The sequence below is a fragment of the Stegodyphus dumicola genome, chromosome 1, assembly GCF_044657685.1.
Source record: "Stegodyphus dumicola isolate Sdum_Otavi_A_Nest chromosome 1, ASM4465768v1".
NCBI classification, from domain to species: domain Eukaryota; kingdom Metazoa; phylum Arthropoda; class Arachnida; order Araneae; family Eresidae; genus Stegodyphus; species Stegodyphus dumicola.
Window position 1 is genome coordinate 190,295,109 of NC_140768.1, and position 27,089 is coordinate 190,322,197.

Below are 27,089 nucleotides of genomic sequence, written 5' to 3' on the forward strand. Positions count from 1 at the left end.
GATACCGAGTATGTGCAATTCTTACAAACGCATCGAGCAGTGGGTGATTCTGCACTTTACCCAAAATTCTATTGCACACTTTTCGTCATGGGCAATTCCCAAATCGTTAAATCCATAGGATATCAAAAAAGAATTTAAAATCAAAAAAGGATTTAAAAATTAAACTAGTATTTCAATGGCGTCTTAAGAAATATAGAACTATATAAACTTACGCAATCTGAAATCAGCGCGTACGCTAGATTTGGCGCTTTTGCGCATACATATTTGCTGCAATTGTTTTACGGTCTTCAAAACTGAATAATACCAAATTATTTTATTATATTCTTAGGTGATAATTTTTAAGAACATTTATAGCTTATTACAATGTATGTTTCTAACGTGCTACGGTACTTTGAAATATACTTGGTACAGAAACGTTTCACATTTCCTCTCGAGAAGTTTTTAAAAATATTTGGACTTATCATTTTATCGCTAAATTCTTCCCACTGGAGATAATACAAAATTTACTGTCATCAAAAAGTAAGAAAATAATTCTCTTAAAGTACTCACGCGTTACAAATCTCTTGCAGAATCTTTTCAGAAGTTGTTACGATTTTCATCGACGTCCTGCAACATACATATTTCATTTTCTTTCATGGTTTGTGAATAAATTCGTTTTTAACGAATAAAAATTACGGATATCATTGAACAAGTTCCTATACCTTTTAGATCCTATCAGGCAAAAAATCACATGGCTTGCACTTCTCCTTTCTTGTCCTTCCGAAAATGTTGAATTTTCCCCCAAACAGCATATTAGTTGGATTCTTCATAAGAAGCGGTCGTGAAACATGGATGTCTGCTTTTGAGACAGAACTGCTGAACATTCAAATGAATGATACTCGAAAGGAAGAAAAGACTACTTCCACATCGGGAAATAATCAGGGTAGTCAGGTAGTGTTAACGCCTTTCTTCGGTAGTCCTAGTAGTGCACAGCAGAAATTTCTGCAGTTAGCCAACTGTTATTTAAGAATATTAACTGAGTACTTTCTTGTGTTTGCATGAAAATAATTCACAGAAAACGACCTGATTTATGGCGAAATGGTCCTGGAATTTGCTTTTCATCCACTCACAGTACCGCTGCTATTCGCGAATGTTTGCCCAAAAATACAAACTCCGTATTCATCTAATATAGCACGGCGCGAATTTTTCTTATTTTTCCAGGTGGAATTATAGCTTCATTGTGATCTCTTTTTATCTGTTGGTGTCATAAAAGAAAATTCGCTGCTAGTCATAAAGGGGTTTCACGAGAACGTCTTTGAAACATGTTTCGAGGAATGGAAACAACTTTGGAATAAGTGTATTAAGTCGGAGGGGAGGAGTTTAAAGATCGAAAACTTCTGTTTTGTTGAATTATTTCCGATAATTTTGTCACAATATTTTATTAAATTAGATGGAGAGTTGTTATAAGTAATTTGAAAATACGAAGCACATTTTCTTTTAGACTTGTTTCCACGGCGAAACTACTTTTAGGATAGGCAAGAGTTATTATCGTAACAAAAAACACGTTCAATATTCTACGCCGATGCTGTATCTCATATCACGCAGAAGGCAGTACAAATATGCTTATTTGTAATTCGCACTGGCAGAAAGAAAGCATATCTGATGATTTAGTTTGCATTTAATGCATAAATTAAAGTATTTAGAGTCATCACTTTCATACGGAGAAATACAGTTTCTCTGAGAAGCTCCTTTTCCCCATCTCGACTTGCTTTTGAGTTAACAGTAAATAAAATCGCTATTTCCGTTTTTTCAAATCACTGCGGTTTTCTTTACTCGAATGAAAAGCTTTCTGCATTAGAAAACTATATCTTCTTCTTAAGCTTACTGCTATTAAAATCAGTCAGAAATCCTGACTGGAAAGGGGGGTTGCGGAACTAAAAATTAGGACGAAAGGTGGTTTTGATATCTGTCAAACCAAAAACGAATGTTCAGCACATCATGCAAAAATTTAACATTTGTGTTTCATAGGAACGTTCTTCCCTGAATATAGCGCAAGAGCAAATAGTATTGCTTACATGTACTATCAATTCCACAAGTATCAGAGGCGAATTAACCGGGTTGCGGATTAACTAAGTCTTGTGTAAAAAAAGGGTAATCTCTTTTATTGCGGAACGATGGAAAAACTAGTACACACAAGTCATCAGAAAGAGCTTCAAGCGAAAAAGAAAATGCGTTAAGATAACAGAACCGATGGCCAAATGATTACACAGAATATTTAGAGGTTATTTTTATTCACAACAGTATACATATTTTATAGTATGTGTACAGTTTAATTGTTTAATTTAATATATAGTTTGGAATGTATAAATCAACCATCAAAAATTAATTGTAAAATTTAAAAAACAAATTAAATGCGCAGCTATTAATCTTCTTTTCCATATTAAACAGCTTAAAACACAATTACTTTTTTGTTAATTATAATATAGATTAACCCTTTCTCCCTTATTTGTGTTAAGGTGTTAGATTAACCGCATTTTTCGGTTAACCGTGGACGTGCATCCGACATTATCCCGGGAGTCTGCTGTACTAATTAATATTATTCGGAAATCTGTTATATTTATACAAAATAGCAGGATTAATTATAAAATGCGATATCATCGTTAAATTGATATCTTTATTTCTAAGAAAACGGATTTACTGCTTTTAAAATGATATAAATACCTAATTGTAGCTCTTAGTAAATTTATTTGCTGTTCTTCAGTTTCCCAGAATTTTAATACGTAGCTTCCATTGACTTCACGTTTGGCCACCTTTGGTGCATACAAATTTTTTAGAGGTGGGTTTCTATTATGTTAGAACCTCTACAATGGTTTTTCATTGTATGATGTAGAGTGTTATGAAATTTTAGCAGTTTTGTACGTTTTAAAGATATACATACAAACGTTTTATTTAAAAAAAAAAAAAAAAAAAAAAAAAAAAAAAAAAAAAAAAAAACATTATTTTCTCCGGAGATTAAAAACTTTCTTGAGGTTTTACGATCTTTTATCACCTGACTTTCGAGCTAACGATATAGGCTAGCCTATATCGTTTTTATATCATCAATGTTTTTATATCATTGGAGATATTTTTATTAGTTTCACTCATGATGTAAATGCTTATAAAAATTATTCGTCGTGTTCATTTTGTTATGAGGAAAGTAATATATAAAGTTAGAAATTTAAAGTTACGTAACCATGCATTATCCTCTGATCGAATGGCCCACTGCCGCCACTACGTGAAACATGAAATCTTCATTTTCCTTGCGGCAACGCAAATAGCCAGTTCTCACAATGTTGTCACTCTTCCATGCATAAGATATTCGATTTATATTTCCAAGTTTCATTTATCCGTAACTGCTTAACAAAGTGACCAGTTTAAAGACAATCAACGCATTTTTTTAAAAATTTCTATCAGTGCATTCATAATCTCCTCTAGTGAAACATGCTTCATACGTTTCTAATTCGTACGTTAGTAGTATTGGCCCCACTGCGGCGGCGGAAGTGACGTCATGGAAAAGGGGCCTGGAACCGGAAGTGACGACACCAGCGCTATCATGTATCACGTGATGGAATGACATCATCAAACTTTCGTTTTTATTCTGTGGCAACGATTTTATGTTTTCAAAGTTTTTATTTTTTGTGGCAACGAGCTCTGGAGCCACGTGTTTGGCATGATATCATTTTTAATTTATTATTTTTAATTATTTAACACGTGATTAATTATTTAATACGTCATTAATTTTTAATTATTTACTCTTTTTAATAAGCATTTTAAATATTTAGTACGTCATTATTTTAATTATTACCTTTAATTGATTTTTATGGAATTTAATATTATTTTCCCTGAATTTTAAAACTAACTCTACGACTAAGATTCGAACCCGCCATTTCTGAGGTGAAAGACCTGAACGCTACCACACGTCTAATCCGTCGTCTTATCAGGCTTGTTATTTGAAGCCCTCTTTGTCCCTTATTTGCACCATTAATGTCATGAGGCTGAAAGTTTGCGCATGCGCTTTGACATGAAAACCGCGTCATACATTTGTTTTTACACGACGACTAGGATTTCTTTTGGCTTCTTAATCATTACTTTATTCATTGCTGTTTTAAATGTAAGATTTTCCCACAGTTTAATTTTTTATTATTAAGATATTTTTAATTGTTTTCTTTTTTCTTCTCATTCTAACTAAATTTATAAATTTTTCATTCCATTTTTTTCCCCCTTTCCCAAACATAAATTTTATTTTTAACTTCCACAAAAGTGACTTTACATTTTCTTTTTACTTTTTATTTTGCAAAAGTTTTTTTTTTTTTTTTTTTCCTTCCAAATTTATTCCTTTTCGTATTTTTACTTTACTTTATTTTAATTTTTTGTTTAAAGTTTTTTTTGGTTTTACAAAAGTAATATTTATTTTTACAAATTTAATTTTTCCATTCCGCTTTTTATTTTAAAAAAAGGTGTTTCTACATTTTTAACTCAATTTTTTTACAAAACTAATATTTAGTTTCATAATTTTTTTTGAGTCTTTTGTTTACACAAATGCAGTTTTTTGTTTTTTCCCTTATGCATATTACTTCCAAAAGTAAATTTAATTTTTCCCCCTTTCCTTTAAATTTTTTTTGTTACATTTTTATTTTACCCTTAACTCTTCCGCCTTGTTTTAAATACAACATCATGTTACACTTCCATTTCTCCAAAAGTAAATTTACCTACATTTCCCCGTCTTTGAAATTTTAAGCTGGAATTTACATGCATATAACTTCAATAGATCATATTTTCTGTAACTGATTTCTGTAACTGATTTGATTTCTGTAACTGATTTCTGTACTGATTTTAAACAAATCTTAAAAGGAGCAATAAATTTTCATGGTATGAAGTCCACTCAGACCAATGCATGGAGCATTTCTACCCAGTTAAGTTTACATACGTACCAATAGTACTTCATTTCTGCTTATTTTACTCTACAGACATTTATACGTATATATTTAGAACACTCCCTTTTATTCATTAAGATTTATTTATACTACTGACACAAATTTTGCTAACTCTTTGAGATATTTTACAAATATATCTTGTATTTTCTTGCACACATCCTACTTAAATCACCAAACATACACTGAACCTTGATTTTTCCTTCATGTGAAAACGTCACTCGGATTCTTAATTTGATTCCACCATTTAAAGCAAAACTTTATAAACACTACTATATTTGAACTTATCACAGGCTTACTCTCTTAACAAGGTACAGAAGATTGAATTATATTTTAACTACGGAGAAGAATATCCACATTGTAACGTGTTATTTTAAATTTGAATTATAGTCCCATTTTATGAAGGAGAACTTAAAGTCTATAATACACATGGAATTAATATTCAGCCATGGAAATGAACCTTTTATCGCCTTTTTCCCAAATTGGAATATAAAAATTTGTTAACTTGGAATATTTTTAACGTATTCATTGTAACTTAAATGAAAGGTACCCATATTTTACATTGTCAATAATTTATTTAGCACTGAACTCTTACAGCCTTTTGAGAACGAAATTTAATTTATCATACCTGACAAATGACTCCTACATAGTTTTGATGCATTACACGAAATATTGAGTAGAGTTCCAAATAATGATCTAACATAGTAATTAACATAAAAGACCTAACAAAAAGAATTTTAAGATAGAAATTTCAAATTGACATTGTTTAATAATGAACTTTTACAGCTTTTTTTGACATTTAATTTCTCATAGATAGTAAATAAAATTACACACAAATAATTATACAAAATAGGTAATAATGACAAAAAGTCCATATAATGATCAACTATAGTCACCAACTTTAAACATTTTAACGCATTTTTAATATGTCATAAGAAAGACCACACTTTTCTAAAAAGCGTTATTTTAATTAAACATTGGAACCACGCAGTCCTGCGCACATGTATAACATTTTTATTTATCATGAGCATGACACATAATAAGTAAATAAAATTTTCACAAAGTACGAAACACATTTCTCTTTTAACTGACTGTACTCTTAAGAAAAATGCAGCATGGAATGCTTAGAACACTCAGTGTCACAATTCCTCATTTCCCCACGCATTGATCAAAAATATACATGCACTTTAAAATCAGTTAAACAAATTCAAATGTTAGTATTCAACCAGGAATACTTCACAAATTAGATAAAAGAGAGGTACACAATGAACTTGAGTGATAAATACAGAAAAGCATGTAAGGACCGAGAAAAAGATGTATTCGTGGAGGACTTTTTAAGATAAACTTGCTCTATTTTTGCACATGGGTTACATTTTGCATTTCAGATCAAGGAAACATTCAAGATAATTCCTGTATAACTAGGGATTTTATTCACACTTGTTAGTAATGTAATTTATTAGAACAGTCGCCGACATATAGGAGAAGTATGCCATTACCAAGGAAAACAATTTTCCCAAGCCGGACTTTGACAGTGAAATATAAAATGGAATAAGAAAATCCCATATTTCCAACAAATTTAGTATCTGAGTATGCAAAAACATTAACAAGAAACGATTATTTTTTCTGAAAATGTTCCGAATGGGATAAGTCAGGAATAGTTTCATGAACAGAGCATGAAAAATAATGACGAAATTTTAATTTTATTTTGTCTGTAGTACATTTACTTATGCTAAAATATTTCATTTGATTGACTGTACATTTAGGCACAAATTGATAAATCAGAGTGATTTTGTGTTTTAAAGCTTCAGATTCAGAAATACTACAACTCAAAAGCAAAAAGGTTGAAACGACAAGAGAATGTACTATAAGCAAGCAAACTTGATAAATGATTTTTTTCGCTGATTTCCATGAATTCATAGATTGGTAGCAAAGTTTTAATGCACTGTATATGAACTATTTTTTCAAATATATTACGATCACTGTTTTCCATTTACATAGACGTTAAGGAAACATTTCATGTTAATTTACCTTTATTCATGAGATTTGTCTACGCATATATTTAATTTTTGCATTTTGTTTACAATTAATACCGAAAGAACATAAGAAAATATTTTTCTTGCAAATTTCCATATTTTTTTTCCCAAACGTTATTTCTTTCATAGCTTTGAAGTAACCTATTATACACATAGTTATCTTGTACTACCCAGACAATCGTTGGTCTTGCCAATGTTTGAATCACAAAGCTAGAGAATTTAAGTGATATTTTATCATTGCGGAGAACTTCTTACTGCGTTTTTGATGAAAATTGGCCGAAATTTAGTAGTTCATTACCAATCTAGAAGCCTTTAACTATTTCTATTAAAAAACAAACACACTCAGAAATTATCATCAAGATTTTCCATACAGATAGATTTGTCTAATTTTCATGCCATTGCATTTCCAATAAAATATGATTCATTGCCAGATAATTAAATGTTAGTTATTTTTCCTGCATCTGAATGCTCATTACATATTATAACAAAATTGCAAACAAGTTAAAGGAATATTTCCTGAAATACTGAGCATTTCATTTCGGAACGTTTGTATGAGTATTTTCATTTTGAATCGTTTAATATTTTTTTCCTGCATCTCACGCAAATTTTTAACATAAAATTTTCAGTTTTGACGAGAAAGTTAATTGCGGATGGCTGTGATGTTATCGTGTTTTCATAAACAGTTTCTGTGAAGTACCTTTTCGATAACATTTTGAACACTTTGACGATTACCACTTTTACATTACTGCCACTGCAAATCATTGAGTTTTCAAATATTTTCCTATTTGTCGTTTACAACGCTTCGTAAAGACTTGGGAACCAAATTTTAGTAAATAGTTATATTATTTGATTTAATAATTGTGTTACACATTTAGAAGATTTAAGAACACTACTACGCTGAACCAGAAATTAAGAAAAGAAGTGGAATTTTTATCTTAGTATACTACAGGAATAGATTAAGTTTCTCTGACTTAGATGTATTCGAATGTAGATAATGGAGACTTTTAACTCAGCTCATACAGACTTCGAATATTTTCTCTAAGTCACCACGATCACTGACTTTGCAGTGTCAGATTTTTCACGTAAAGACTATTTCTTAAAAGAAGTTTATATACTAATTTCATTAGAAGCACGTCTAAAAAATATCTCATCTTCATAAGAAACATCAACGCTTTGATTTGAATTACTAGGAAAACAAGAACCATTGTTTTGTAAACATGGTTTCTCTCTGATTCAAAAGGTTCTGCTCTGTCATATTCGAAATAAATAATTAACCGTACATACCTAATATATTGCATTGATGAGTTATATTTTAACTTACTGCATTACATTTCAAGTGAATGTGTTTATTGCATCTTTTAATAAAATCTTAAAGGCTGAAAGAAGTGTTTCATTACCAAATTTGTACTTTCTAACTTCATCCTACTGAAACGAAAACATTCATAACTTATTGCGAAGAAACATGTTTACGTGTTATACTTTTTGATTAATTTTCATACCACAGTATCATCTTTGAAAATTTGTTTCCTAGTCCACTGCTAACATATTACTAATTATCGCTCTTTCAATACATTTCGTACGTGACAAAAAAACTCAGTTTAGAAAATTTTTTTATTTAACAACTTGTATTGCATTGCTGAACCGGAGCCATGCTTTCATTTTTATTACATATCATGTGAATATTTTAAAAAAGGCATTTTCCCCCTTCTGTTAGCACAATTTTAACCAGCATTTTACTATTACAGAGACTTCTTTAGTAAAATCTCAAGGGTTAAATTTAACGTTTCATTACTAATTTTTGAAGATTCTGGATATATCCTTCTTAAAAGTTCGTAACCGATTAGCAAAATAATTTATATATGTACTTCGTTGTGCTCTTGGTTAATTTTTAAATCGTTGTTCATTTATAACACTTGATTTCTAGCGAAGTATCGAAATGATTATTTACTTTCCGCTTTTTCCAAAGAATTTCGTAGACACATATGTTCAGTATAGAATATTTTCCTAACTTAAAAGTATTATTACCAAAATAGAAAAATATACAAAATTTTCCTAAAAATTTATATATTTGTTTTTTACAAACATGTACACGAATACCCACATTTAATTACTTAATGTGCATTTTCCTATATCAGAACTAAAATTTCGAACAAAAATTTTTAAATCATGTCATATTTCATAAAATTTGTCCTTGCGGTGTCATTGTCTTTTACGCAGTCGCAGTTTTTTTAGAGTAGTCGTATAGACATTTCGAAAGTGTTTTCTCTTTGCTATTGGAAACTATTTTATCTTTGCTGTTGGTATATGCTAATGAATTCTCGATACTTTTTTCTCTTGGTTTATCTTCAGCTCTTGGTTTATCTTCTTTATTATTCAGAGTATTAGTCAATTATGACAGAATGCCGGATTTGTTCTCTATATTCATCATCCATATGAACTTCAGTATTCCAAATCTCTCGTAAATGTAATTTTTTTCTGTCAGTAATAGGAAGACGAATGAAATATATGCAGGTTATGCAGACATAAGGTAAAAATCTGAAAGTAAAAATTCTTCGGATCTGGACAATTCAGTAGAATGTGCAAATATTCATCCTATTCGAAGCATATTTTTGGAATAATATAGCATATAAAATGTGAATTTAATAAAAAGAGATATAATGAAGATCAAGTACTTTGCAAAATCTGGACGGTAATTATACAAAATTAGTGTTAAAGCAGTTTTTCATAAAAAGCGGTTCCAACGAAGGAAACATGCCAGCAATCGCCTGAAACTCTAAGTGGGCATTTGATCTTCGCTCTTACGTAGAATTTAAAATTCTACTTAGCTTTTGTAAGAGCAAAGATCAAATGCCCACTCAGAGTTTTAAGCGACTGCTGGCATGTTTCCTCCGCTGAAATCACTTTTTATGAAAAATCGACTTATTACTAATTTTGTATAATTATCGTCCAGATTTTGCAAAGTACATGATCTTCATTATATTTCTTTTTATTAAATTTACATTTTATATGCTATATTATTCCAAAAATATGCTTCGCATAGGATGAATATTTGCACATTCTACTGAATTGTCCAGATCCGAAGAATTTTTACTTTCAGATTTTTACCTTATGTCTGCATAACCTGCATATATTTCATTCGTCTTCCTATTACTGACAGAAAAAAATTACATTTACGAGAGATTTGGAATACTGAAGTTCATATGGATGATGAATATAGAGAACAAATCCGGCATTCTGTCATAATTGACTAATACTCTGAATAATAAAATTTTAAGAAAACATCAGCTTCATTCATGTGAATAAAATAAATACATTTTCCTAAAACGTCCAAAAAATCTATCACAAGTGCCAACATAAAAGATCTACAAATATATTTTTAAGTATTTAAATAACTCATAAGCTGAAGATAAACCAAGAGAAAAAAGTATCGAGAATTCATTAGCATATACCAACAGCAAAGATAAAATAGTTTCCAATAGCAAAGAGAAAACACTTTCGAAATGTCTATACGACTACTCTAAAAAAACTGCGACTGCGTAAAAGACAATGACACCGCAAGGACAAATTTTATGAAATATGACATGATTTAAAAATTTTTGTTCGAAATTTTAGTTCTGATATAGGAAAATGCACATTAAGTAATTAAATGTGGGTATTCGTGTACATGTTTGTAAAAAAACAAATATATAAATTTTTAGGAAAATTTTGTATATTTTTCTATTTTGGTAATAATACTTTTAAGTTAGGAAAATATTCTATACTGAACATATGTGTCTACGAAATTCTTTGGAAAAAGCGGAAAGTAAATAATCATTTCGATACTTCGCTAGAAATCAAGTGTTATAAATGAACAACGATTTAAAAATTAACCAAGAGCACAACGAAGTACATATATAAATTATTTTGCTAATCGGTTACGAACTTTTAAGAAGGATATATCCAGAATCTTCAAAAATTAGTAATGAAACGTTAAATTTAACCCTTGAGATTTTACTAAAGAAGTCTCTGTAATAGTAAAATGCTGGTTAAAATTGTGCTAACAGAAGGGGGAAAATGCCTTTTTTAAAATATTCACATGATATGTAATAAAAATGAAAGCATGGCTCCGGTTCAGCAATGCAATACAAGTTGTTAAATAAAAAAATTTTCTAAACTGAGTTTTTTTGTCACGTACGAAATGTATTGAAAGAGCGATAATTAGTAATATGTTAGCAGTGGACTAGGAAACAAATTTTCAAAGATGATACTGTGGTATGAAAATTAATCAAAAAGTATAACACGTAAACATGTTTCTTCGTAATAAGTTATGAATGTTTTCGTTTCAGTAGGATGAAGTTAGAAAGTACAAATTTGGTAATGAAACACTTCTTTCAGCCTTTAAGATTTTATTAAAAGATGCAATAAACACATTCACTTGAAATGTAATGCAGTAAGTTAAAATATAACTCATCAATGCAATATATTAGGTATGTACGGTTAATTATTTATTTCGAATATGACAGAGCAGAACCTTTTGAATCAGAGAGAAACCATGTTTACAAAACAATGGTTCTTGTTTTCCTAGTAATTCAAATCAAAGCGTTGATGTTTCTTATGAAGATGAGATATTTTTTAGACATGTTTCTAATGAAATTAGTATATAAACTTCTTTTAAGAAATAGTCTTTACGTGAAAAATCTATGACACTGCAAGTCAGTGATCGTGGTGACTTAGAGAAAATATTCGAAGTCTGTATGAGCTGAGTTAAAAGTCTCCATTATCTACATTCGAATACATCTAAGTCAGAGAAGCTTAATCTATTCCTGTAGTATACTAAGATAAAAATTCCATTTCTTTTCTTAATTTCTGGTTCAGCGTAGTAGTGTTCTTAAATCTTCTAAATGTGTAACACAATTATTAAATCAAATAATATAACTATTTAGTAAAATTTGGTTCCCAAGTCTTTACGAAGCGTTGTAAACGACAAATAGGAAACTATTTGAAAACTCAATGATTTGCAGTGGCAGTAATGTAAAAGTAGTAATCTTCAAAGTGTTCAAAAGGTTATCGAAAAGGTACTTCACAGAAACTGTTTATGAAAACACGATAACATCACAGCCATCCGCAATTAACTTTCTCGTCAAAACTGAAAATTTTATGTTCAAAATTTGCTTGAGATGCAGGAAAAAAATATTAAACGATTCAAAATGAAAATACTCATACAATCGTTCCGAAATGAAATGCTCAGTATTTCAGGAAATATTCCTTTAACTTGTTTGCAATTTTGTTATAATATGTAATGAGCATTCAGATGCAGGAAAAATAACTAACATTTAATTATCTGGCAATGAATCATATTTTATTGGAAATGCAATGGCATGAAAATTAGACAAATCTATCTGTATGGAAAATCTTGATGATAATTTCTGAGTGTGTTTGTTTTTTAATAGAAATAGTTAAAGGCTTCTAGATTGGTAATGAACTACTAAATTTCGGCCAATTTTCATCAAAAACGCAGTAAGAAGTTCTCCGCAATGATAAAATATCACTTAAATTCTCTAGCTTTGTGACTCAAACATTGGCAAGACCAACGATTGTCTGGGTAGTACAAGATAACTATGTGTATAATAGGTTACTTCAAAGCTATGAAAGAAAAACGTTTGGGGAAAAAAATATGGAAATTTGCAAGAAAAATATTTTCTTATGTTCTTTCGGTATTATAATTGTAAACAAAATGCAAAAATTAAATATATACGTAGACAAATCTCATGAATAAAGGTAAATTAACATGAAATGTTTCCTTAACGTCTATGTAAATGGAAAACAGTGATCGTAATATATTTGAAAAAATAGTTCATATACAGTGCATTAAAACTTTGCTACTGATCTATGAATTCATGGAAATCAGCGAAAAAAAGTCATTTATCAAGTTTGCTTGCTTATAGTACATTCTCTTGTCGTTTTAACCTTTTTGCTTTTGAGTTGTAGTATTTCTGAATCTGAAGCTTTAAAACACAAAATCACTCTGATTTATCAATTTGTGCCTAAATGTACAGTCAATCAAATGAAATATTTTAGCATAAGTAAATGTACTACAGACAAAATAAAATTAAAATTTCGTCATTATTTTTCATGCTCTGTTCATGAAACTAGTCCTGACTTATCCCATTCGGAACATTTTCAGAAAAAATATTCGTTTATTGTTCATGTTTTTGCATACTCAGATACTAAATTTGTTGGAAATATGGGATTTTCTTATTCCATTTTATATTTCACTGTCAAAGTCTGGCTTGGGAAAATTGTTTTCCTTGGTAATGGCATACTTCTCCTATATGTCGGCGACTGTTCTAATAAATTACATTACTAACAAGTGTGAATAATATCTCTAGTTATACAGGAATTATCTTGAATGTTTCCTTAATCTGAAATGCAAAATGTAACCCATGTGCAAAAATAGAGCAAGTTTATCTTAAAAAGTCCTCCACGAATACATCTTTTTCTCGATCCTTACATGCTTTTCTGTATTTATCACTCAAGTTCATTGTGTACCTCTCTTTTATCTAATTTGTGAAGTATTCCTGGTTGAATACTAACATTTGAATTTGTTTAACTGATTTTAAAGTGCGTGTATATTTTTGATCAATGAGTGGGGAAATGAGGAATTGTGACACTGAGTGTTCTAAGCATTGCATGCTGCATTTTTCTTAAGAGTACAGTCAAGTTTAAAGAGGAATGTGTTTCGTACTTTGTGAAAATTTTATTTACTTATTATGTGTCATGCTCATGATAAATAAAAATGTTATACATGTGCGCAGGACTGCGTGGTTCCAATGTTTAATTAAAATAACGCTTTTTAAAAAAGTGTGGTCTTTCTTATGACATATTAAAAATGATTTAAAATTTTTAAAGTTGGTGACTATAGTAGATCATTATATGGACTTTCTGTCATTATTACCTATTTTGTATAATTATTTGTGTGTAATTTTATTTACTATCTATGAGAAATTAAATGTCAAAAAAAGCTGTAAAAGTTCATTATTAAACAATGTCAATTTGAAATTTCTATCTTAAAATTCTTTTTGTTAGGTCTTTTATGTTAATTACTATGTTAGATCATTATTTGGAACTCTACTCAATATTTCGTGTAATGTATCATAACTATGTAGGAGTCATTTGTCAGGTATGATAAATTAAATTTCGTTCTCAAAAGGCTGTAAGAGTTCAGTGCTAAATAAATTATTGACAATGTAAAATATGGGTACCTTTCAGTTAAGTTACAATGAATACGTTAAAAATATTCCAAGTTAACAAATTTTTATATTTCAAGTTGGGAAAAAGGCGATAAGGTTCATTTCCATGGCTGAATATTAATTCCATGTGTATTATAGACTTTAAGTTCTCCTTCATAAAATGGGACTATAATTCAATTTAAAATAACACGTTACAATGTGGATATTCTTCTCCGTAGTTAAAATATAATTCAATCTTCTGTACCTTGTTAAGAGAGTAAGGCTGTGATAAGTTCAAATAGAGTAGTGTTTATAAAGTTTTGCGTTAAATGGTGGAATCAAATTAAGAATCCGAGTGACGTTTTCACATGAAGGAAAAATCAAGTTTCAGTGTATGTTTGGTGATTTAAGTAGGATGTGTGCAAGAAAATACAAGATATATTTGTAAAATCTTTCAAAGAGTTAGCAAAATTTGTGTTAGTAGTATAAATGAATCTTACTGAATAAAAGGGAGTGTTCTGAATATATACGTATAAATGTCTGTAGAGTAAAATATGAAGAAATGAAGTACTATTGGTACGTATCTAAACTTAACTGGGTAGAAATGCTCCATGCATTGGTCTGAGTGGACTTCATACCATGAAAATTTATTGCTCGTTTTAAGATTTGTTTAAAATCAGTCGGTCTTACAATAAAGAAATTTGTATAAGTCTATATTTAATTTTTTGGGGAAAAGGAATCAGAAATACAGTATGAATTTGTTTTAGAAGTTAAATATAAGGGTTAATGTGTAAATGGAAAGTGTAAAAATTACATTTTTCAGACATAGTTTGGTGAATCCTTTGAATAAAAGTAAGACGTGTAAAAGCGAATCAACAAAGTTTTGTATAGTTGGCCAAAAAGTTAATACAGTAATTAACAGTTAGTACAATACATAGAAGAAAAAGTTCTGAGTATCTTGTAACGTCAGTACACCCGTGTCGGGTCAAAGAAGACAGGTTGTCTTTTAAATTATTTATTTGATAAACTAAATTAGATTTCTTGATTAGAACATAAAAATAAACTGATCATTACCGCCCTAAATCATACAATATCCGCTAACGCAGACTGGACGCAAAAAAGCGTCCTTTTTACTGTAGTTACAGCATAAAAAAACTATTGTTCTACAGAAATCACTGGCGTGGTTTAGAACGTAAAAGATGTGTCCTGTCACCTCAAAATCACATGAAGAACTCTTACACAAAGATTTCACTCGTTTTGTTATCTGCGAAAAGAAACATAATTAGTTCCTTGTGTCCGGAAACTCCCAGGGGGTTTTATCTGCAGTCCTGCTTTTTGCAGGTATGGTCCATTTCCTCCGCGAACAAACAGGAAGTTATAATTCAGCACCTGTGCCCGCGGGGGTGCTAGTAGCTGTATCGTCACAACCCCTTTTCTCCCCGGGTGGCAGGGGGTTTTCAGAACTCCAATTCCGGGTAGCTACCACAGCAAGTTTTCAAAGTAAACTAATTAGCAGTTATTAGCATTAATACATTTTACAACAATACTGGGCTAAGTACCAAGGATAAACATAACAAGAACTATATTGAGGCCAGTAAAGAAACATATAATCAACATAATACTGAGAAATAAACTTAATTATGCACATACAAACAAAGAACGTATAATTTTCTGAAAAATGTAATATACAATATACAATCCTAAGTTTAATATTAATTATATATCTAGCCAGGCTGAAAAGGGAAACCTTGCAGATTTTTAACTTTCCATTTGTGATAAACTCTCAGTGGTAAATTTACACTACTCGGTGTCTTGGCCAATTCTCCTATGGAATTTTCAGGCATTCGTAAACCTCCCGAGTCTGGTTGGTACGAAAGGTCATTTAGTCTGGTTGGTACGAAACGTCATCTACAGTTTCTTGTTCGTGCCGAACCGGAAAGGTAATTCTTAACTTGTACACCTTTCCCAAAGAATTACTGTGATCGTTTAACGCGACTAAGTCACAAGATGGCTTTACAACGTCACTTTTCTTTTGTAGGTCCGCTATAAAAGAATATTTTATTGTAGACAGTGATAGTTCATTCACTTTCGTTTCAGGCAGAAAGAAATTGGTTTTCTCTATCCTTTGCGTTTGAGACAAGACTTTACCCCTTTCTATAATGAGGGGAGAAACTTCGCTTGAGGGTTCGAGTTCGCCTGGTTCAGACTCCAGTGGACAACTTTTCCCCATTTCATTCTTTGATTGACTCGGAGCTCGAATACCTGTTTTCACCTGAAAGAAAAGTTTATCGTGTTGATCTACGGCTAAGTTTTCGGCGGTTCTGTTTCCTAACAGATAATGTTCCAATTCATTTCGAGTGACCGCTGCTTTTGTTGTTACTTGGCCAAAAGTTCCTTCTATTGTAACGTTTGCTAAGGGTACACAAATTGGGGCCTCATCAAACGGGTGTTTTACGCAAACAGTCTCGCCCGTCAGCATCGAAGGAGTGAGATATTTCTTGCAAATTACGTCTATGCATGACCCGGTATCTCTCAAAACTGGCAGATCAAAACCGTTCACTTTAGCCATCGTTAGATACGGGGCTAAACAATCTTCTTTAATCTCCTGCACTCTATTTACAATAAACGGAGTTTTGAGATCCCTTTTAATTTCCGGACATTGAGGCCTTAAGTGTTGGGTTGAACCACAAGAATAACCCTTAAGGGGTCTTCTCATATCAAATTGACGCTCATCCTGATTCCGGACATGTTCTTTTCTGTCAGAGGCATATCTATCTTCCTCTCCAGACTGGTGATACTTTCGCGGATCCCTCGAATTTAAATTATTTATATTTCCCCTTTGTGACTCCGAACTATGAACAGGAGAGATCTTCTTCCGGGGTTCACGCACATTTTCATATTCTTCCAGCATTTCCGCTAATTTCTCTGGAGTCGTTATCTTCGACCATTCGTCAATAAAATGTTGCCGCACTTCGGCATTTACACGACGCTTCATTTGGTCCGTTATCATGAGTTCCTTTAAAAGTTCAAAACCCGTAACTTCCAAACCTGCAATCCATTCTTCAAAATAATTCTTTAATTCAAAGGCAAAATCTCTCCAAGTGGTTTGGGGGTGTTTCTGAGATTGCACGAATTTGATACGAATTTTTTCTGGACTAAGTTTGAACCTCTTAAGCAGTATCCCTTTTATTATAAGCGTAATCATAAGCCTGCAGTTCTGGTTCTCGCATAATCTGCTGAACTATGTCAGTTGGCAAAATTGTCAATAAAACCGAAACCCATTCTGATTGGTGAAGATTCGCACGCTTTGCTTGGCGCACAAACATGACTAGATACAAACTGATATCGTTCTCTTCAGGATCAAACTTTGGCATCATTGTTTTTAGATCGTCTCGGCTTTTTTTTAGTCCATTTTCTTCATTCCCACCATTTCCAGAGTCATTTCCCTTAGCGGCTAGTAAACGTAACTTGGATAATTCAAATTCCATTTCTTCTCTTCTAATTCTTCTTTGCCTCTCTTCTTCTTCCTTCCTAATTCTCTCCTGCTCTTTTTTTTTTCTCTCTCAAGCCTCGTTGAAGTGATATTTTCTAACATGCCTTTCACTAGTTCCTCCTCATAGGATTCAGTTCCCATAATCAGCTGTCTTAAATCCAATATCCTAAGTTCAGGGCTAACTCTTCAGCCAAGGATTTAAGATCCTCTTTCCTAACTTTTGCTAAGAATGCCATGATATAACCAAAATTATGATCCTAACAATTTTAGCTCCCCACACTACAGATACATACGATTGATTTAAAGAGATATCATTTTCACAAGAGAGAGTAAAAATTAAACTTTTATAATTTTTTTCACAACCTATTTTACAGATGTTAGACAAAACAAGACAGTAAACACTATAATATGCACATTATGCATTCAAAAATAACAAAAATTGTCTACTTGAGGACGTATGAAACTACAAATAATATTATCCTCTGAAAAGCTTTAAATTCAGTTGCGTAAAACACACTTGCTTATGATAATACAATATACTTTCCTCAAAATTTGGGATATGTTAAAAATATGCATTCAGAAATACAATAAATTACACAATATCTATCCATATGATAGTGATTAACATTAATATGACAACAGTTAAAAGGAAAGATACTGGGGGTTTTATCATTCCCCTTTTACTCCTTCAATAGAAAAAAAAAATTCTCAGTTCTTACACAAATAAAAGTTTGACACACCTTAACTGAAATTCTAATATTTATAACATTCAAAACGTCTTAGAAATGATATGTCAGAATGCCACCTAACATTAAAACCTTCAAGTTACAGTAATTCTACTCCTTTACACAATCCAATATATAAGTTTAATTTAAGCACAACACATTAACATTTCGGATATTAAAATAATCTATTAACACAGGTTTAAATTCTAAATTTCATACTTTCTTATTGTAACATAAAACCCAAAAAGCACATTTCTTTAAGCTTTACAGGAACAAGTTGACTTAAAACAGTTATGTGAACTTACATACTGATTTACAGAAATAAATTAAATTACTTTACTGCCTCAATATAAAATTCCAAGGTACTTACCCGTCTGGATTGGAGACTTCGCTTCTCACAATTTAAGATTTTATGGACACTGATGATCCAGGCACCTATAAGGCACACCCACAAGATCTGATGATCTAAATTTTTTCGATCACAAGGGTGATCACCCACATATCACTTTTTCAGTACCCTACACATCACAATGATCTGATGATCTTCGGACTATGATTGTCCCACATGCTCACTGTGGTAAATTTCTCGAACACAAAGATGATTGCACAAGTAACACCTTTACCACCGCGCTTAAAGATGAGCTTATTTCAGGAGACTGTCGTTCCTCTTTTTCTGGACTGATGTCCGTAACTTCTTCGTGGATTCTATTCCCCACTTCGAAGAACTTTTCGAACGGATGTTCGTAAATTCGTGCTGCACTTCAGAGCCTGGCGCTCTGTACTATCTGCAAACACTGATGATGTTCGGACAATAACTGTCCCACAATCTTGAGATGAATTTTTAGAGCCTGACGGTCTGTAATTTCTTCATGGATTTTCTCATCCCACCGTTGCCACCATTTATTATAGCTGTAACGTCAGTACACCCGTGTCGGGTCAAAGAAGACAGGTTGTCTTTTAAATTATTTATTTGATAAACTAAAATAGATTTCTTGATTAAAACAATAAAATAAACTGATCATTACAGCCCTAAATCATACAATATCCGCTAAAGCAGATTGGACGCAAAAAAGCGTCCTTTTTACTGTAGTTACAGCATAAAAAAACTATTGTTCTAGAGAAACCACTGGTGTGGTTTAGAACGTAAAAGATGCGTCCTGTCGCCTCAAAATCACATGAAGAACTCTTACACAAAGATTTCACTCGTTTTGTTATCTGCGAAGAGAAATATAATTAGTTCGTTGTGTCCGGAGACTCCCTGGGGGTTTTATCTGCAGTCCTGCTTTTTGCAGGTATGGTCCATTTCGTCCGCGAACAAACGGGAAGTTATAATTCAGCACCTGTGCCCGCGGGGGTGCTAGTAGCTTTATCGTCACAATCTCCAACTTAGTAGTAAAAAAGTAAGAAATGTAGTATTCCAGTTAAACTATATAGAATGAGCATTGTGTATATAGGTTTAATGTTACAGAAAATATTATCTAGTGAAGTTATATGCATGTAAATTCCGGCTTAAAATTTCAAAGACGTAGGTAAGTTTACTTTTGCAGAAATGGAAGTGTAACATGATATTGTATTTAAAACAAGGGGAAAAAGTTAATGGTAAAATAAAAATGTAACAAAAAATTTAAAGGAAAGGGGAAAAAATAAAATTTACTTTTGGAAGTAATATGCATAAGGGAAAAAACAAAAAACTGCATTTGTGTAAACAAAAGACTCAAAAAAAATTATGAAACTAAATATTAGTTTTGTAAAAAAATTGAGTTAAAAATGTAGAAACACCTTTTTTTAAAATAAAAAGCGGAATGGAAAAATTAAATTTGTAAAAATAAATATTACTTTTGTAAAACCAAAAAAAAACTTTAAACAAAAAATTAAAATAAAGTAAAGTAAAAATACGAAAAGGAATAAATTTGGAAGGAAAAAAAAAAAAAAAAAAACTTTTGCAAAATAAAAAGTAAAAAGAAAATGTAAAGTCACTTTTGTGGAAGTAAACGTCAATTTGAGAAAGTTAAAAATAAAATTTATGTTTGGGAAAGGGAAAAAAATGGAATGAAAAATTTATAAATTTAGTTAGAATGAGAAGAAAAAAGAAAACAATTAAAAATATCTTAATAATAAAAAATTAAACTGTGGGAAAATCTTACATTTAAAACAGCAATGAATAAAGTAATGATTAAGAAGCCAAAAGAAATCCTAGTCGTCGTGTAAAAACAAATGTATGACGCGGTTTTCATGTCAAAGCGCATGCGCAAACTTTCAGCCTCATGACATTAATGGTGCAAATAAGGGACAAAGAGGGCTTCAAATAACAAGCCTGATAAGACGACGGATTAGACGTGTGGTAGCGTTCAGGTCTTTCACCTCAGAAATGGCGGGTTCGAATCTTAGTCGTAGAGTTAGTTTTAAAATTCAGGGAAAATAATATTAAATTCCATAAAAATCAATTAAAGGTAATAATTAAAATAATGACGTACTAAATATTTAAAATGCTTATTAAAAAGAGTAAATAATTAAAAATTAATGACGTATTAAATAATTAATCACGTGTTAAATAATTAAAAATAATAAATGAAAAATGGTATAATGCAAAACACGTGGCTCCAGAGCTCGTTGCCACAAAAAATAAAAACTTTGAAAACATAAAATCGTTGCCACAGAATAAAAACGAAAGTTTGATGATGTCATTCCATCACGTGATACAAGATGGTGCTGGTGTCGTCACTTCCGGTTCCAGGCCCATCTTTATACTGGCCACGCCCCTTTTCCATGACGTCAATTCCGCCGCCGCAGTGGGGCCAATACTACTTACGTTGTTTGACGTCTAAGCCCATTAATTCGTGAGCATGTTAATTGTGAAATATTTTATTCATAGGACACATAGCTTCGGTTACATGGTGTTCGTTCCATAACATTCTCAGGCAGATAGTCCTCGAGGCTTTACCATCATGATATAAACCAAACCAAACCAAAACAAACCAACCGTATCATTCTCATTGCTGTATTTTTTTTCCCGCAGCTCTGAAGCAATTTATTTGAAAGTCGTTTTCTTTTTTTCTTCAGTAGAATTTAGAAGTTATAAATTGGGCCATTAAAAGAAACACTTGGGATTCTTATATTGGAAAGGGATTCAATTGCGTTTAATAGATGGAAGGCAGTTCGTTCGGAGGGATGGAATAGACAATAGAATTTGTTAATCAGGCAGCTTATTGAAGTCTGTTTATTCATGTGTCATTTGGTAATCATGTTCTTGTTGAGCTATCCTTTCCTCTTTGCAATTTTAGTGTTTTGTTTAGGGCTGAAAATCTGGATGTACGTTAAAATCTTCTCGGGGAGGGGGAGTTATTTCTCGAAGACTAGCAACTGAAGTAAAGATATGGTTATTTTCAGTTTTATATTAAATACAGGACGATTGAAAAGTCAGGCACATCAAACTTTCAAAAATTGGCATAGTTAAAAAATGGATATTAATGGCAAATTGTTTCCATTCTGTTATAAGTATCACTTGGAACTGATGACTTCCCTATTCTGTTATAAGTATCACTTGGAACTTCAGATGCAGTTTACATTGTTAGCTTTAATAAACCGTTTGTTTAGTATAACTTGAAGATCGGTTTTTCCCAGACCGAACAAACGTTTTATAATTGAACTTTCTCCACAAAGCATTCTTTCGGAAAATTTTTTGAAGCATTTAAAGACATCTCCACGAATATTCGCGAACCAAATAACACAACGAATTTTTTTTTGGGGGGGGGGACAAAATGGATAAAGTCAGGAATAAAATATTGCTGTCGCCAACAAAGAGGGCGAGAAAACTGGCTTCACAATCAAATTATTCATACGGATGTACAAATCCCTTCTTATGTTATATTGCATAGTATAAATAGGGCGTAGAATTGACACCAGCATATGATTAGCCCGATAAAAATGTTAATGGTAATGAAGTAGACGATTACTGCACATTTTTCACCTGCCCAGAATCATTCCAAGCATACGATTAACAAACATTATTCAACAACATCTTAGAGATTAACAGCACATCGTAGAGATTCGATACCGGCATAACACAGACATGGCGTAAGATCAACATTAAGGTTGCATAAATTCAGCAACGGCATAAAAGAAACATGATGGAGGATCGACACAAGGCATAGGACCACACTGTGGGGAATCGACATTAGCATAAGATCGACAGTCAATCAGTATAGTCGTGGGACTGAAGTCGCATGGCATAGGATCGACAGCAGGACCCAATCGATACTGGTATAACGGCAAGGCAACAATGCATAACTAAGAGGGAAAGAATTTAATTTATTTATTATTTTTAAGGTACTTGCTCAGGATTTTCATCCGATTATTTAGATGACAACAAAAACACTCAAGGGCTAACCGCCAAAAGAGGACACACATTTGCGGAGGATTTTTAAAAGAAGCCATCTCCTCGTATTCATATTTAAAATCACGAAATCATCCATGAAGACAACCATTTGTTGGATTTGAACCCAGGTCAAACTACAAGTGTTCAATGGTCTTAACTTTCAGGCGTTGGCGGATAATGTTGCAAACAAAATCGACATCGACAGAGGATCGAAACCAATTTTCGAGGAGCCATGTCCATCGTATACCGGCAGAGCGGCTATCGATTCTACACAGTGTGAATTTTGTGACGTATTCACCACTTTTAAGTGTCAAATCTTAAGCGACATGAAATCAATACTGTCTATCGATTTTAAAGAAATATAGCAGACATTTAACATGATATTCTCTGTAAAGGAATGCTTGAAGAATTTTTTTAAGTTCCATTTCCTAGTTCTACGGCGACAATCTCATGGTCAATAACATCTTTTGTTCGGAAACTTCAATGTCAAACACCTTAAAAGATCTGCACTTCTCACTGCTTCTACAATTACTTCGCTTTTTCGTCGGCGACCGTTTACTTGTTGCCATCTCAATTTATGGTTCATTAGACCTTTTCTCAAAGGTTTCACCACAAATTCTTTTTCCATGCTTTGGTGAAAAAAATTTTTTTTTTTTTTTTGGGGGGGGGGGCTGAAGAGGAAAAAAAAAAAAAAAAAACCTGAATGCTTCCTTTAAAACCGAACGCTGTCCTTAAAACTGTGAGAAATCAGATTATCTTGCAAACTCTCGACGGTGTTTGGGTCTGATCGTTCTTGTTCTGCGAAGCATTCAATTCCATCGCCAACCTAGTTATGGAACTGGTCTGTGGAAAGCGGAGAAGAAAATCTCTCCATTGTGGGAGTCCTCGAGAGGTAATGAAACATCGAAACGTAGGTTTTGTTGCGGAAATAGAGATTAAAGCGGCTTTACCACAATCAGAGCTTTTACGGTGAGTTGGCTCAAGCTTAAACTGCTCAAGGTCTTGCCGATTTTTAATTTCTTTTCATCTCTGTATCCGTTAAGTCATTTTTTGAAAGAGAAATTGTATGCACCATCTGCTGCGACTCCCAGTTCGGATATTTTCTTCTAAAAAGGTCACCAGTTTCGATATAAATAAAAGGCTGTTATCATTTACAATCACATAATTTTGTTTATTAGTTTATTAGTGAAAATTTATCACTTTGGCAAGAATGAAAAGGCTACATTAAAAACAAAATGTGCTACTTTAACTTTATTCAAATTAAATCCTTATATTAATAATATGATTTTCTTTTAACACTTCACAGAAAAAGAAAAAAAAAATGATGAAGTGCGAGGAAAAAACTGCAATAATTGCAGTGTTCACATTCATCCCGAAAATCATGGAAAAGAAAAATAATATAGGAAATATATAATTACTCTCGCTTTAAAAATTCAGCCAAAAGTTAGAATGTTTCCCTAGAAGTCAAGACAGTTTAAAAGCAAATCCATAAAAATCAATCATCTCGAGCACCATCGAAAAAGTAATTTTAAGGATTCTAAGCAAAAGAACAAGATAAATTAATAAATAAACCGCCTGTAAATAAATAAACTAAATTTTCCTAAACTGACTCCGTATGCTAATTCTGTACAAGCATTATTAGACCAAAGAGTGGTTTTCCCAGAAGGACTATTAATTTCGTTTCGACATTTTGCGTCGATTCACTTTTCGAACTGTTGCCATCAAGTATTATACCCCTGTACTGTATTTAAAGATATTAAATAATGAAGAATCTGCATAAATGTATGCATGTTTCTCGCATTGTGATAAAACAACGGTACCTAGAGGCATCAAAATTAGAATAACGTAATCCTCCATCGAATATGGGCATCTGGAAGCCTTAATTGAATTTGTTTTATTATCTATTTCATAGCGAGAAATGGCAACACTGTACAAAAAAAAAAAAAAAAAAAAAAAAAAAAAAAATCATTTTTATCACCGGCGCGCGAGACTGCATTGGAAATTCTAAATATATTCTCATTTTAAAATTATTTTGCGATATTGCTGTTGAATTGAATTTTATGGTCAAAGTACGAAGAGCATGGTATTTAATAAATAAAGGTAACACGTAAAACGTTAAAAAAAGGCCCTTTGGGCGTAAAGTAAAATCTGAAAGCTTTCAGATTTTTTTATTATTAAGAATTTATTTTTATTTGCTGTCGAATGTAAACAAACTTGCTCATTGCGTGGAATGTAAACAAATCAGCTACAAGGTGTATATACGAGGCAGGAAAATGAAAAATTTATGCTACAGAATGTACAATCACAGCATCTTGGCAAGGACATTCTATCCCTGAAAAATAAGAACTTCGTTTCTTCGAAAATTAAGTTACAATTTTTAGGTCCATTTTCAGACAAGGATTCTCTTCTGAGAGGAGGAGTCAGACGAACCATTAGTAATCTTAATTACAGTAAAATGTTTTCTTATGTAATGCCAAAAGATCATGTACTTACTAGATTAGTGTTTGAATATTATCATGTCAAATATCTGCATCTTGGTGCACAAGCTTTGTTGCATCAGGTTGGCAGCAAATTTTGAGTTTGGTCGAAGTGTAGCTGAAAATGTTCTACAGGAATGCGTAATATGTTTAAAAGGTAAGGCCGTTCCTAGGCCTATTGGCTGCCGGCATATTTTCCTAAAACTGCCGCCACCAAATTTAAAGAAAAAAATTTTCAATGATTAATAAAATTATACTCACTAAGTATTTACATATGGCAAATTGTATAAAAAGTACTTCCATGTGACAAGTACTTACAATGAATTTAATGAATGAATATCTAGGCGCGGTATTGCGAGAGCCCGGCTGCCCCTGATTTTGGTCGCCCATCTACTTTTACGCGCTGCACCCCCGCTAGGAACGGCCCTGTTTAAAAGTTAAACCAACTCTATGGGAACAACTTATGGGAAATCTTCTGGTGAAGGAGTGAACACAGGGTTTGTATTTAATACCTGTAGACTTGATTTTTCTGGTCCATTTCTCATCAGATATAAAAATCAGAGAAAAGGTATTATTTAAAAGTGTATGCTGCTATATTCACATCTGTTTCATGGAATATTAGCGCTTGATTTTCTGATTAAAAGTTTCCTGTTTAAAATCATAAAGAACTGTTTGGCCCTAGGTAATATGCCTACTTTATTAGAAGTTCCAGACAGGGGATCAGCTGATTTTAAGATCAGGGGATCAGCTGATTGAATGTGGCTAGGAATATTTTTTCAAGATCGCACATCTAAATTCCTTAACGGGGTTACATTGGTAATTTTAAAATGAACAAACAATTAATTGATCTTAAGTGTTTTAAATCTTTATTTGAAATCTGCATTTAGTCTAATTTATATTAATAACTTTCTCGTTTATTTTGAATACAGATGCATAAATTCTTTCTTTATTTCTATTTAACAAATTGGCAACTCTTTCAGTGATGAAGCATGACTGCATCCATTGTCTAGAACAGCGGTAGCCAAACTGTGGTCCACGGACCACCAGTGGTCAGTGAAAACCTTTTGATGGTCCGCAGAAAAATTGGGACATTATTTACATTTTTATGAAGAATCAGTTCAAAAAATGACGAGTAACAAAATCTATTATGGAATGTGGATTATACTTTTTTAATCTTAGCTACTACTTTTAGCGAAATTCCTTCTGAATTTAGCTACTTTTTAGCGACATTTGAAAGTGAGAGTTGGCATCCAAGGATAAGCTGCTATTATCAATAATAGCGCGAACTGGAATTACAAACATATGCTATTGTAGTCATTAATAATACAGTTTTTCTCCGTGTCAGTAGGCAACTTGATGGATATTTATGAGAATCATCTGCATTTTTGTTTTAATTGCATCACTGGAAGTTTCCGTTTTTGTTTTGTCTAACTGTTTATAGATTGGATCCATTGCTGAGTAAGGGATGATTATCATGTTTACAATAATTAAGAATTGGCCGCATAGCATTTTCAGTTTATTGATATTTATTGCTTTGCGTTTGTCGGTTTGTTCTTGCTTTTCGTGAAGTTCCTTTGCAGTGATATGGAAATGTGAAGCTTTCTGTACAAGAAGGTAAGATTTTTTGTACTTTCATTTAATTTTTCAATGTGAACGAAATATGTGTATCAGTGAGATGTTAATGGTGTTTTAATTGTTACTGATAATCAGGGGCGTAGCTTGAATTTCCATAAAGGCATGCTGCTGAACACCAAATGTTTCGAAAATTATATTAACAAATGAAAATTAGAATTACATGTACTGGAAAGTTGAATATTATTTTTGCGTAT